The following is a 14,621-nucleotide window of genomic DNA, read 5'->3' as shown; positions in this document are numbered from 1 at the left end:
AATGGAGAATGGAAATGAAAATGTTTTCCTTTTTTTTTTTAAAAGAAACAAGGCTATAAGAGGGCATAGGAGTTTGAACTAAGAACCACTGGAGCAGCAGGCAAGCACTTTACCACTGATCTATACCTCCATGATAGCAGAGGTAGGGAATTGTTATCTCCAGGACTTTGAAGGACAGATCATGCTTCATGGAGCTCTTTTGCCAGTCCCAGACCACAGGTGGTTTTAAAAATGGGGTTTGATTAAACTTCTTAAATGTGGTAAACACCACAGCTTGCACACCCACCGATATAGCTTCTCCCACTGACATAGCTGCCACCTAATGGGGAAGTGGATTAATTACACCCACAGGAAAACTCTCCCATCAGCATAGAGCAGTGGTTCTCAAACTGTGTGTCAGGACCCCAAAGTGGGTAATGACCCTGTTTTAATGGGGTCACCAGGGCTGGCATTAGACTGGTTGGGGTCTGGGGCTGAAGCCAAAAGGCTGAGCCTCACCACCCAGGACTGAATCCCTCAAACTTTGGTTTTGCCCTCTCTCCACTGGGGCGGGGCTTGGGCTTCAGCCTTGGATACCTCCCTCGCCCAACGTGGAGGGGCTTGGTGGGTCTTTCCAGGGCCATGTAGTAAGGTTTTTTTGGCAGAAGGGGGTTATAGTGAAAAGAATTTTGAGAAACCCTGGCATAGAGCATCTCCATTAATGAGCTGCAGCAACATAGACTCAATGTTTGAAATGTTGACTTGTCCTTAGCCTCTGAATACATCTAGACGTGGCTCCTTGTGGCACTGTGGGTGATCAGACACTGAAAGTACAGCCATGGAGACACCATGCACCAGCCTTGCCTAGCAGGCAAGAATCAAATGTCCACACGAAGGTGCCCATGGTTTTCTAGCTCAGCTCCCTAAGCCCTCTGCCACAACACTTAACACAGGGGCTTTTCTACACTATGGTTCTGTTCTCACTGAAGGGTCATTTCCAATTGTTTGCTCAGACCAACTTCCCCAGCACACTCACTGCTGTGCAGCTCTGTATGTGTGGCCATGGCTGAACAGCAAGAATTCCTGCCCATTTCCCTACTGGCTGGAGCATGGCTAGAGTGTGTTTGTGGTTAATGATGTTGCTGTAGATTGTTCATTTCCTGTCTTGGCAATTCAGACAGTCCCTTTCCCTACATATCTCCAGCACATCAGTGATTCCAATAACAGCGGCAAGTTTTCTCTGGGACACTGAGATTTTTCAGGGAGTTGGTGGCTCCTTTCTTTCCTCACTCTGGAGTAAACTCAGCTTTTTATTCCATGGTTCATGTTTTATGGAATAACAGCAGCAGCTTGAAGAAAGAGGAGCGCGAATATCTCACTGTCAGGGCTGAAGGTGGCCACGTCCCCTCTGTCTGACCATTGCCATTGCAGGAGAAAAGGGTTCACTGGAATCGAATGCCCTGACTCAGACAAGAGACATAGGGAGGTTTTGCTGTTCATGGATCTGTGCAAAGGAAATTGTGTCTCTGTGTGAAACTGAGGCAGGAAATGAAACGCCCACAGGGTGGTGCAATGCCCTAAGCTAAGACAGGATGGTGAAGGACTCGACCTGAGAAATGAATGAAGTGGACTAATGTGGGATTGAAATGACATTTGTTTGTGTCAGGTAGTGAGAAATGTGACATTAATTCAGATGCGGGGTTGAGGCTTCCTTAGCTCCTTGTAAAAACTTGAACTTGATTCCCAGAAGGGACAAAGGAAAAGTCTGGGGCTGCCTTGAGTCCCTGGCTGGGGTCTCCTGGGCAGTGGGAAACATCCCTTGTTGGCAGGGCCGGGGCTTCCATTGAGGCGAACTAGGCAATCGCCTAGGGCGCCAGGATTTTCCGGGGGGCGGCATTTTGCCGGGAGGGGGCGGCAGGCGGCTCCGGTGGACCTGCCGCAGTCTTGCCTCCGGACGGTCTGCTGGTCCCGCGCAGCTCTGGTGGACCTCCCGCAGGCACGGTTGCAGCAGCTCCATCGGAGCCGCAGGAGCGGCGCGCGGGGCAGCGAAATGGCCATGAGCCTAGGGTGCGAAAAACTCTAGAGCTGGTCCTGCTTGTTGGTGCTGCCAAGGGGATTATGCAGAGCTGAGACTTCCCTCGGCTTGCATCAAAGGGGATGTTGGATGGAATTTATCACACAACCTTCCTGCTCCACAGAGCCCCATGGGGAGAATCTAAAGAAGGGAGAGTCATTCCTTACCTGCTTTCCCAGAAGAGCTGCTAGGACTCCTTCCTGGCAGCTACTCACCCGTGGATTCATCCTCAGCTCCTGGGATCTTTCTGCTCCAAAGGCTCCAGAGGCCTGGGCTGTGGAGGGCGTCACTGCACAGTCTGAAACACAAGGGAGGTTTCTGGAATTGAAGGAAGAAGCAGAAAATGGAGAGGAAAGAAACAGAGAGAAAAAGCCTCATCTCTCTGCCCTCCCCCTCCCAGCAAGAAATGTTATCAAGGATCAGCATTAGGGGAAAAGTGCCCTGGGCAAAATTTGTACTTTGGCACTTCCCCATTGCCCCTGGACTATCCCCCTCACCCTTTACACCTAGCTGCTGCACTCCCAACCCTCACACCTCTGTCACCCCTAACTCCTGCCCCCCCTGTGCCCTAACCCCTACACTGTGTCCCCTCTGCCCTTAACTCCCACACCCCCCTCCTGTGCCACCAGCCACTGCCCCTTTCCTAGACCTCCTTCACCTCTAACCCCTGCACCCCCTCCTGCACCCACGTGGGGACACTGACCTGTGTGCATGGAGCAGCTGGCATTGCTTCCCACTCCTGCCTGGAACGCTACTCCTCCGGGCACCCTTAGGGCCTGTGGGGGTGGGGCGAGAAGCGACATCATCCTAGCTCCCTGCATCCAGGTCACTTTCCTCAGCCAGGCTGCATCAGGGGAGGGCAGAGAGCAGCAGCTTCTGATGCTCCCCTCACAGCACAGCCCAGGTGGGGAAAGTGACCAGGACGCATGGAGCACATAGTATTACTCCTCACTCCCCGCAACCCTCTATGGGGTCATGGAGGAGCATTGGGGCAGAGGAGAGCAGTGAGCACCTTTGCACTGCCACATAGTGCCCTTTAACCCCCTGGAGCCCTGGGTGGCTGCCAGGGGGCCCCACTCCTAAGGCTGGCCAGGCTTCCCAGCACGAACAACAGAGAACACAGAGAGACTGGCCACACACTGAGCAGTGGTAGCCTCGGTGGCTCATAATGGAGGCTCGGGGTGGCTCAGCCTCCCCAAACCTTGCATCGCCCGGGGACAGTGGGGTCCATGACTAGGGGCCCTGGCCAAATTGATCCCCCCTGGAAAAGTCTCCCCTATGTCAGCCTTGGGGGTGGAGGAGCTCCCACTCCCTGTTATGGCCCGGGGGCTGCAGCAGGGGCACAGAGCTTCTTTGATATCGGGGCCACAGTGGGGCAGGGGTAAAGGAGTGATATGGTGGGGCTAGTGGGAGAAGGGATGGAACAGAGGTGACGTAATGGATGGGATCGTGGATGGAAGGTGTGGAAGGGGGTGGAGCCACAGACAGAAGTGGGGGGGGGTCATGGCTCCAGTGCTGGGGTCCCTGCACTTGTTCTCCTTTTCCCTGGGCTTTGGCATCACTAGCTCCTGCTTAGCGAGTAGGGTTCAGTGGTCCCCAAAATGTGGGGAGTGACTCCTAGGGGAACACAGAGGAAGATAGATGGAGGCACCTCAGGGCCTGAGCCAGCCCCCATGGAGGGCAGGGAGGAAGCACCATTCAGCCCCACTCTGTCCCAGCTCTTCTCCAACCCCACCCTCAGCCTGGGCCTCTGGCTCCCAGCTCCACCTCAACCCCCTTACACCTGTCTGCACCCCTCTCCCCAGCAAGCAATGGCCCCACTCCCAGCCCCGCTTTTCAACTGTGGCTTCCGAGGGGCCACAGCCATGGATAAGAGGGCACTGTGTGAAATGTTTGGGGATCACTGTTTTAGGGTGACATCCTCAATCACTTCTGTGCAGTCCAATAAAAGCTATTCCTCACCCATCTACCCCTCCATCAGAATGGACTAGGTATGTTCTGCTACCCTTCACTCATTCAGGAAGGATAATAACATTTCATTGCACTCAATCCTAAAGTGATTTGTAACCCAACACCATTGAAAACTGGTCATTTTGGGAAAGCGGCCCCATGATACTATATAGCTAGGTGGAGAAAGTGTGTCTATGCAAACATGGTCTGTTCCTGAAGTCTTTCCCCCAGCTTCTCACTAGATGTGAGGGGGGAGCTCATTCAGCCCGTGCTTATGTTTAGTATTTAAAAACGCCATAGTGTCCCTATCTCTGCTGGCCTTAGATTTCTCCTCCTGTACCTCACTTAACAAATCAGATGGCCTGGCTGGGTGGTTAAGGTGATAGACTGCTCATAAGTTGTTGTCTGCATGCATGGGTTTGAATTTCATCCTCAGCAGCTTCATTTAGTCTTTATTCTCCTTTATAGACAACCATCTCTCCTTTGGTACAATAACAGCTCTAGCAATGTTGCTTCCTGCAAACAAAAATCTTCTGAGAAACTCTGAGCCTCCCTGCTTTAAATAAAATATCTAAATCCCAAATTTCTAAAAAAAAAATAAAAAATAAAAATTCTCTAGTCCTGTATTTCTTACTTTTTCTCTCAAAAGGTAACATCCTCATCATCTCCCCCAAACACTCTGGGACCTGCCCAAATTATTAAAATACCCCCACCTCAGCAAGGCCACAACAGTGACCCACAGCTAGAGTGTCTAGGCCAAGCTGTTCTGAAGGAGGCAACTCAAACATTTTCTCCCTGCTTCCCTTGGCAAGATCTGACTGGGAAAAGAAAATTCCCCAAACTGAAAATTTTCTGCTGAAAAACCAATACTAGTCTGTTTGGGGACTTTGGTTTGAATATATTATTATTATTATCTTCTGATTTCTGAATCAGTTTTGTCATCCAGGTGTGTTTCCAGCTGTTGAGTTGTGGGGGAGAGAGGTCAAGTCATGATGTCTCTACCCCTCTTTCTTAGTTTCTTCCAACTTTCTAGAAAGCTCCTTTGGTATGATGTGAGTCAAGCACTGTCCATTGTTGCTGTGTTATCTCGGAGAAGTCTGCATTGTACACAGTTCCTGGGATAGTCCTTGGGAGTGTGGATCCCTTTAATGGGCCAGCAGAGAGTCTGGCTCCTCCATTGTTGCACCTGAAAGGCTGGTGGGGGGCATTTCCCAACCTCATAACATATCTCAGTAACGCACACAGAGCAAAACTTTATAACTTGCCAACCAATGCGAGCACATAGAATGCAAGAAGACATTAATGTTCAACAGATGAACAATTCAAGATTTTTAAAATGATACCTCACCAAGCAGACTTTGTTCAAAACATATCATCACTATATGAGAGCGGTGAATATGAGGCTTCCAGGGTGCTGCTTTGACCACAGCATGCCACAACTGGGCTTACATTGCAATGGAGACGTACCCTTAAGAGTCCATCTCTCCTGGGATAAAGATGGCCACAGGGCTGGCCTAGGTCATCTAACTTGGGCTTCTGGAGCTAAAGCTGAGAGGCTAAAAACTGTGGTGCAGATATTTGTGTTCACACTGAAGCCTGGGTTCAGAAATCCTCACCCCTTGTGAGGTCTCAGAGGTTGGGCTGAAGCCCATATGTCTGCACTATAATTTTATAGTTTTGTAGCCGAAGCCCCATAACCCTGAGTCAGCTGATCTGGGCTTAAGACAGGTGCCCTGGATGTGTTAATCACTGTGTAGACATAACATTAGGGTATGTCTATAGTGCAATGAAACACCCAGGGCAGATCTGTGTAGGATTAATCAGGGTCATGCGGCTTGGGCTGTAAAGTTGCAGTGTACGTGTCTCAGCTCAGGCTCAGTACCCTGCTCTAGGAGCCCAGAAGGTTGGGAGGGAGTTTAGCAAGTAGAAATGGTAAAACTGCAGTGAAGTATTACCCTGGACTCATGGCAGTTCTCCATTGGTCTGTCTGCTTTTGGGGCAGGAATAATAACTCCTAGTGGTGCTTTGTTGAGCAGCTTTTGGGGCACCTGCTCTTGGCTGCTGTCAGAAGACAAGATTCAGAGCTAGATGGACCTTTGGTCTAGCCCAGTGTGGTTTTTCTTATTGTTTTAATTACACTCACAAGCACTGATAACAGAGTTACTGAAAGTTTGGGGTTAGGAGCTGGTATGTCAGTAGTCCATTCTCCTCATGGATGACCCCCTTCCTCTGGGACAGGGGCAGGTCTGAGCTCTCACACCAAATGGCTCATTGTGGCTGCCAGAATCTATGGGCAGCTCATTTAGTTTGCATTAAGGGTTTGTGCACTGTGTGAGAGAATGAAAATCCTAAATCGCCCTTTGAAATAACGAATGCAGCAGGACGTGTTATTGTCCCTGCCCCAAAGCAGCAAGACCTATGGAGAAATGCCATTGAGTCCATGGTAATACTCCACTGCAATTTTACCTTTTTCGCTTGCTAAACTCCCTCCCAACCTTCAGAGGTCCCAGAGCCCAGTATTGAGCCTGAGCTGAGACATCTACAGTGCAATTTTACTGCCCCACGGTGCAAGTCCCAGGAGCCTGAGCTGGCATGGGGCAGCCCTGAGTGTTTCGCTGCAGTGTGGACATAGCCTAGCATTATGTCTACACTGTCATTAACACACCCAAGTCATTATTCTGAAACCCTCGGTCAGCTGATTCAAGCTTGTGGGGCTTGTGCTGCAGGGTTATAAAATTACAGAGTAGACACTTGGGCTTGAGCCTAGCCTCCGAGACCCCATGAAGGGTGAGGGTCTCCGAGCCTGGGCTCCAGTCTGAGCCCAAATGTCTACACTGCAGTTTTTTGCTTCACAGCCTGAGCCCCAGAAGTCCAAGTCAGATGATCCAGGCCAGTCGGGCCACAGGGATTTTATCACAGTAGAGATGCACTCTCAGGGTATGTCTACATTGCAATGTAAGCTCAGGGTTAGCAGAAGTCATGTCAGCAGTCCCAACACATAAACATAAACCATGAGGGAAAGAGCCACCCACAAATAAGCTGGACAGTGTCCTTCTCCCTACGGCTCATAAGTCCAGCAATCAAAAGTCCTTTAACATGAGCCATGCCCTCACGGCATCCCACTCACAGCTGTTGTCCTTAGTCAGTGCAAGCCCAGAGATGCCCCTGTAGAGTTCATCTGCCATCCCGGGCAGGAAAGGGGGAAAATAAGAAGGTACCGTACTCACTATGTTGTCTAGGGACTCACTCATCCCTCCACAGCCACCCTGTCCTAACATTGGTTTAACACCTAAATTTTGGTATTGGGACCCAGGGCTCAGCCCACTTGGCTTTGGAACCCATGTCCCTTGCCTAGCAAGTGCTATTGAATTGCGGGTGAGTCCCTCAATTGGGGTCTGCCAAGCACAGTTGTGCTGCCCTTGATTCACACAACAAGGATAACAACGCTTTATTTCTCCTGCCCCTATAACATGGAGACTGGGAATCCAGCACTAGCCAAAAGTGATCATTTTGGCAAGGAATCCAACATATTTCCAACATACTGTAAAATCCACATGCAGACTCATACACGAAACTTTGCAAGAAAAGCTTCCAGAGGGGGTCTGAAGCACCTGCTGCTGGAGGGAAGGAGGGAGCTGTGGGTTGGGATTGAGCAGCAGCGTGAGGAGAAGAGGCCTGTGGGTTGGGTCTGAGGGGCACTGGGAATAGGAGGGGGGCTGTGAAGTGGGACAGAGGAGAAGGGTGAATAGGAATAGGCTCTGGTTGGGAATGAGGAGCAGTGTGCATAGGAGGGACTGAGGGTTGGGATTGAGGGGCAGTGGGAAAAGAGGGGACATGGGTTCAGGCTGAAGAGCATTGTCATTTGGGGATCCATCAGGACAGGGGAAGGCAGCAGGTGATTCTAATTCCTTAGGGATAGTCTGTGCATGTGTGTTTGCGTGCGTGCAGGGGAGGAACATGCTATATGCCACAGGCCTTTATTCCTCCAGGCTGCATGGACAGAGGGGATGTCAAGAAGTTGCCCCTTCAATCCCCCCCACACAAAGGCCCGTCCTAGGAAAGGCAAAGTCTTGAAGAGAAAAAGTAACACCAAAGAGGACTCCAGAAAAACATTCTTTAAAGATATAGTGAGTAGTGAGAAGTTCAAAAGTGCAAACAATTCAATGTTTATTGGGGTAAACTTCCAGCAAGAAATGATTCCAATTTCCTTTCTCAGTATCTCCCTTCCCAGCTCTGACACCATAGAGCATTGTCTGTGTCCCTGTTCCCATTCCTGTTCCTATTCCCCCCCTCAGCAAAACATAATTCCAATTCCCCCACCCCTATTGTTATACCAATTATATTAGACCAGTAAAAACCAGCAGGATCTTATTAAAGGGGACAAGTCAAAGATGCCACATTTATTATGATAACAATTTATGACTAATAACTAATATCTTAATTCTTATACACACACACACACTCTCTCACACAAACACACATCCATCAGATGTTCTGCAGCTGCTGCATAGTTACTAGTCCTGAAGATAGCTTAAGGTCATAGCTTGATTTTGTAGCTTGGATTCGTAGCTTGTGGCGGCTAACTGGCCAGGAAAGCCAGGTACAAGGACAAGCTGGATCTCTGTTGGGCAGGCACTGATGTCCTTCCATGTTGGCAGCAGAATGTTACCCAGAGTCTCTCATCTCACCCTTCTTTTTTATAGACTTTTAGTTTGGATTCAAAGTCTATAGGTCTTGCTGTGTCATGCTGCCTCTGGGTTTAGATTGATCACCCATCAATTGCAGGCGTGACTTTCAGCCTTGGACCTGGCTTTGATCTTCCTTCTGTTGTTCTGTTGTCCTTTTCTTTTTAGGGTGGATGTTTCTTACTTTGTTTAGGGCTGTTGTCTAGGTCTTCAGGCGTTGGTATTTGAACTTTATCTCATCAGGACAGGCTGGGGCTGGAGGTTGATTCCATCATTCATACATACCTCATTCACACATCTAAACTAAACTAATAAGATTACAGCAGGGTTTGCAAAAATGAAGGTTGGAGGAAGCTTTTACAAAATGGAGTGAGTGTTTTAAAATGGGGTTTGAATTACAATATGGAACAGAAGTTACAGTATAGGCAAGTGTAGTGAATGGTGAACAGAAGTTACATTAATAAAGTGAACAATTGAAAACAATTTCATTTATCAGTTCTACACTATTCCCATTCCCCCCTTTACTTTCTGACTGACTGCAGGCTATATAGTAAAACTTGAGTTCTGGTTAGCTATACCTTAACCAATCATTTTACTGAAACAACTAACCAATGATTATATAACCAATTATACCCCACCACCTTAATTGGTTTACACCCAACAAATTAATTATACAGCAGACAGAAACAGTCACAGAATCAGGCAGAGATTATACAGACAAGTAATAGGAAAGTGGGGACTACAGTGATAGAACAACAAAGAAATGAGGATTTCACACCCTAGCTATTGATCAGTGAGTTTTTCCCAGACAGGATGCTATCATGGTAGAGGTTGTGGGTGCTGGTTGCTTAACTATCTGGCCCCCAGGGCAGGATTTTGAGGTTCACCATTACTGTCTCAGAAAGCCAGCACCCATCTTTTGTTCACTTAAAACATGAGCAGGGAGATTCCAACACCTCAGAACTCAAGGAGCTCCAGGAAACATGTAAATTTAGGTCTGGGTGAGTGTGTCTAAAAATCAGCTGTGCTGTAGAAAGTCTTTAGGAGTTGAAAGAGCTGTGCCATCTCGACCTCCCTAAAGAGTTAATCAACTATTAATGAAAACTAGGGTTCATATGTCATATTATTTGTAGTATCAGGATGGAGGACTGGTCTAAAGTACTAGTTATAAGACTCTTTTTTCCTATTTCTTGGGTGTTCTGGTCTCTGCATAGAGATGTGGTTTCACATCCCACTCCTGACATGACCATTTAATTCTCTCCAGAGAAAATGGCCTCACTTCAATCTCCTTTGCAACAATAGAACACCATTTGCTTAGCTTTGCTATTCCAGTAGTTGTGAGAGAAGCTCCAAACCAGGGGGAAACAGTGCCTGTTCTCTCAACCAATCAAGTTTTATCTTCCTTCATTCCAAGCCATTTTCTCAAAAACATCCATATTTCCCAAACTTTTATGAAACTTTAGGGTCATCATTTAATTGCCATACAACTGTACTTATGAAGTAAAGTGAAACACAATTTTTTTTTGATATTTTTGCAGAAGAGTTTTGCTTTCTGACCTGGAATTGAACAGGGGCTACCCGAGGAGGACAATGCTACTCCCTTTTCTTGACTCATACAAAAAACATAAGCTTGTGGTGCCCTTTGTTTCCCTGTTCTTCAAGCACCTGTCAGGGGTGGCCTAGAGATACTTGGCCCTGACTCTCGGGGTCCCTCCCTGCCCCACTTTTCTATATCATTCTATTGTGGGTTTGTGCTGTGTCACTTGTTCCACGCTGAGCTGTTTTGCACAGTGTCACTTTGCACTCTGATGCATTGTTTTGTGTTGTATGTTTTTTGCACTGCCTTGTGTTGCATTGGTTTGATCTGAGCTCTTTTGCAGTGTGTCATTTTGCCCTATGCTGCGTTCATTTGCATGGTGCTGAATTGTCGGGCTTTGCACTCCTACGTGTTGTCACTTTGTGCTGTGGAATGTCAGTTCATGCTGAATTGTTAGATGTTAGACTGGGGTGTTTTCACGTTTGTTGTTGTTTATATTATATTGCGATAGCATCGAATTACTGAGCTGTACGGCTGCAAGGGTCCTGGAGAGGTCAAGAAATCCAGTTCTCTCTTCTGAGGCAGGGCCAAGCAGAGATGATGTGTCGGGGGCATGTGGGGTCAAGTGCCCACAGCAGCCGTCCCAGGCAGAGAGCAGAAGAAGGGAACCAGAGACACAGCAGGCTGTCTATGGGACCAAGTATATGTACAGTATCCTTGACAGAGGTTTATTCAACCTGTTCTTAAAAACCTCCGAGGACAGAGACTCCACAGACACCCTTGGGAGCCTATTCCAGAGCTTAACTACACTCAGAGATAGAAAGCTGTTCCCAACATCTAATGTGAATCTCCCTGGCTGCAGATTAAGCCCATTACTTCTTGTCCTACTGTCAGTGGACATGGAGACCAGTTGATCATTGTCCTATTTATAATGACCAAACTTTTCTCTCTGCAGTCATCCGTTAAATGATTATTATCCCCTCTTCTTGCCTGGAGTGGAATGGAAGAGGAGAAAATCCTCTCTTAACAGAGGATGCAAATGTCAGTTTGGTCTCTCTTGATGTTTTACTGAAGCTCAGAGAGAGAAGAAACATGACCTGCCGAAGAGCATAGAGAGTTTATTTCATTTTGGTCTGTGACTATTAGCAGAAGAGTGACATCTAAGGGCTGTCGCTACCACCCCACCATGGGGTTTAAATTTATGATGGTGGGATTAAGAGCATCATGCTCTACCAACTGAGCTAGCTAGATTGAAAGTCAGTCAAATGCCCAGTTGCAGTGTAGAAGGAGCTCTGAGGGTGTTTATTTGTGAGCTGAGGTTCCCTGTCTGACATTTACCTTCTTTCCTGGTTTGTTATGCCTCCAGCTAGCAAACCAGAGCTGTCACAAGGCTGGTTAGATGCTGCTTTCTAGACCAGAGAGCTGAGGTTGATTTAGCATGCTGTCGCCATCAGCTGGTCAGAATAACCAGGGTGGGAGGGTGGAATTTAGGATTCTCCCACCAAGGGGAGATGCTGTTGGACTCATCTAGAGGTGGAGAGTCTGAAAAAGCTTCTCAGCTCCCAGAGAGGGGGCAGACAAGCTGGTTCCTCACACACACATTTTCACAGGGAATCAGGTCCCCTGGGGAAAAACTCAAAAGAAGCCCAGGCTCAGGAGTGTCAGAAAAGAGAATCATTGTTTGCTTTAAGAGGTGGGTGAAGGAAACCTGCATGTCCTTAAATCCCTCCAGTGTCTAATGAAACCATTTATGGAGAAGGTCCGGGGAAGCTGAGGAAGACTCAGAGAGGGGAAAAGGGTTTGCAGCTGTTGTGCAATTCCCATGCTCCCAGTAGAAGGGTCCAGGGGGTTCAGCACTTTGGCTGCTAGTTGAGAACACAGAACTCACAAGATGGCAAAGCTCAGAGCCCCGTTACATGGAGTCAGAATGTGATCAGCTCACATTGAGGGGGAGCAACACCCCTCACCCTTGGTCTCTATGCTAGAGCTCCTATCAGCTCAGTGTCCTTCGCACAAGAGTTGGCTGCTGAGAGGGTTGCAATGGGTTAAATTAAGGAAGAGGAGGATTATTCCTCATGGGTTTTCTTTGTGTTGCTCTGTGATCCTGCTGGAGGAAGCTGAAGCATCATTTGAGTTTGTTTCAGTGTCTTGGGTTGGGCTCAGGTTGTGACCCTGAGCACAGGGGTTCCTGCACTCTCTGCTCTGCTCCCTCAGGGAGTGGACAATGGAGCAATTTCAGAAAGTGGATAGAAAGTAGCCTAAGAAAGTGTAGCATAAGTGAAAAGAAAACCAGTACAGACAGCTACCTGCTCACAGTCTAGTGGTTAGGATTTGGCACTTTCATTTTCATGGTCTGGGTTTGATTCCCAGTCAAGGAAAAGTGACTTTAAACCAAAAAAGCATTGGTTATTCTTCATTTGCAATGTAAACAAATCCATGGTTTTTTCCTGATTCCCCCATCTTCCCAGTGTCTCTATGGCAGGGCTGGCTCCAGGCACCAGCGCAGCAAGCAGGTACCTGGGGCGGCCAATGGAAAGGGGAGGTGTCAGCGGCAATTTGGCCCTCTCAGTCCGTCTCGGAGGGAAGGACTTGCTGCCAAAAGCAGCAGAGGAAGAGCTGCGGTTGATTGCAGCTTTTTTATTTTTTTTCCTCTTGGGGTGGCAAAAACGCTGGGTCTGGCCCTGCTCCATGGAAGACAATTTGTTAAATCCCAGATGACTGGAGATCTATCAGTTCTCAGCCTGAGTCCTTAGGTCTTAATCCTGAGGATATTGTCCCATCATGGGGTCATTTCCAGCCTCTCTTTCATACAGAAGCACAATTTTCCTTGCACACAAACAGGAAGAGCAAGATCTTTCTCTCTCCCTTGTGCAAAGCAGGGGGCCAAATTCCATGGTAACAATGGACAAGCAGGGGGCCCTGGGCCCATCCAGCCCTGGCCATGAGATGTTCCCTCCCCTCTTTCTTTATGCTGCTGTTGTTATTTCATGGATTGTCTGGGATGGGGAAAAAGCTGAGTTCACTCCAGGTGGAGGGGAAAAAGAACCGTGAAAATCTCAGGCCCCAACCCCTGCTACCAGGATCATTGAGGTGCTGGGAATCTGCATGGGAAAGGGACTGTGTGAATTGTCAAGGTGAGGAATGAATAACAATCTACAACTAGATCCACCTCATTAATCACAGACACAGGCTAATCCTGCTGCAGATAGAAGGGAAACTGGGAGTGATTCTTTGCTGTGCAGCCATGGAAACAGTGACCCAATTGCACTACAGTGAATGTGCTGGGGAAGGTTGGACTTTACAGGCAGGTGAAAATAGTAGATCCTAGGAACAGCTGGAGCCCCCTTCTCATCACTTCTGCCACCAGGGTCAGGGATTGAGCTGTTCACAAAGCCCCACGATCATCATGGTTTTCCAGCAGGAGGTGGCAGCACCACCCACCCAATCCAGAGGAGAGGGCTGAGTGTATCTCTGCACCCTGATTCCAGGGCACAAACTCTCTCTTCCACACACACAGAATCTGGCCCTGCTGAAAACTGACCCCTATGAACAATAAACAATAACCTTCAGGAGAGCAGGATTGGCCCTCAGAGAGGGAAATGGGCTTCTTGTGAAGCTTATAGGTCACTGGATGTGCTGGGAACAGGAGGGCTCTGAGTGTAACCTATAATAAACATAGCCCATCTGGGGCTGTAGCTTAGTGGTAGAGTGCATGTTTGATGCCCTAGATTCAAGCCCTGCCATCTCCAGATTCATTTTTTCACCCTGCTGCTTTGCTCATGCCCGAAGGGCATGTGGCCAATTAGTCTCCCTGCAGGAGTTTCAAGCCTGCTCAGTGAGGGGCAAGTGACAATTGCATGGAAGGTCTGGGGGGGGTTCTGTTCCTAAGTTACCTCAGACCGTGTAAGATTCCCACCCGCTGTGCTCCTTGGGACAATGGTAGATGAGAAGGGTGAATCCTCCAGCACTGGAGGGAGAGGTCCCATCTGCATAGATTCAGAGGCAAGGAAACAGAGGGGCAGTCAGTCCTCAGAAAGGAGAGAGGTCAGTGATTTACACCCACCAGGGGACACCGTCTTTTTGAGTATCAGAGGGGTAGCTGTGTTAGTCAGGATCTGTAAGAAGCAACAAAGAGTCCGGTGCCACCTTATAGACTAACAGACATATAGGAGCATAAACTTTTGTGGGTGAATCCCCACTTCATCAGATGAATGTAGTGAGAATTCTGTGACTGGCTAGCCAACTACAAAAGCAGTTTTTCCTCCCTTGGTGTTCACACCTCAACTGCTAGAAGAGGACCTCATCCTCCCTGATTGAACTAACCTTGTTATCGCTAGACTGATTCTTGCCTGCATATTTATTTGCCCATGCAAATTTCCGCCACATGTGTCTGACG

The 14,621-nt window shown here is 48.3% G+C and overlaps 1 protein-coding gene and 1 pseudogene across 3 annotated transcripts in view; one reads left to right on the top strand and one right to left on the bottom strand.

Moving 5' to 3' along the window:
* The window catches only part of LOC115636587 (zinc finger protein 154-like), a 658,270-nt gene that overhangs the window by 271,394 nt on the left and 372,255 nt on the right, over positions 1-14,621 (bottom strand). The window lies entirely within an intron of this gene.
* LOC115636545 overlaps positions 1-14,621 on the top strand; it is a 1,011,845-nt pseudogene that overhangs the window by 884,695 nt on the left and 112,529 nt on the right.

The sequence above is a fragment of the Gopherus evgoodei genome, chromosome 1, assembly GCF_007399415.2.
Source record: "Gopherus evgoodei ecotype Sinaloan lineage chromosome 1, rGopEvg1_v1.p, whole genome shotgun sequence".
Classification (NCBI taxonomy): Eukaryota; Metazoa; Chordata; order Testudines; family Testudinidae; genus Gopherus; species Gopherus evgoodei.
The sequence above is the reverse complement of the archived record's forward strand: the minus strand, read 5'-3'. Positions and strand labels throughout refer to the sequence as shown.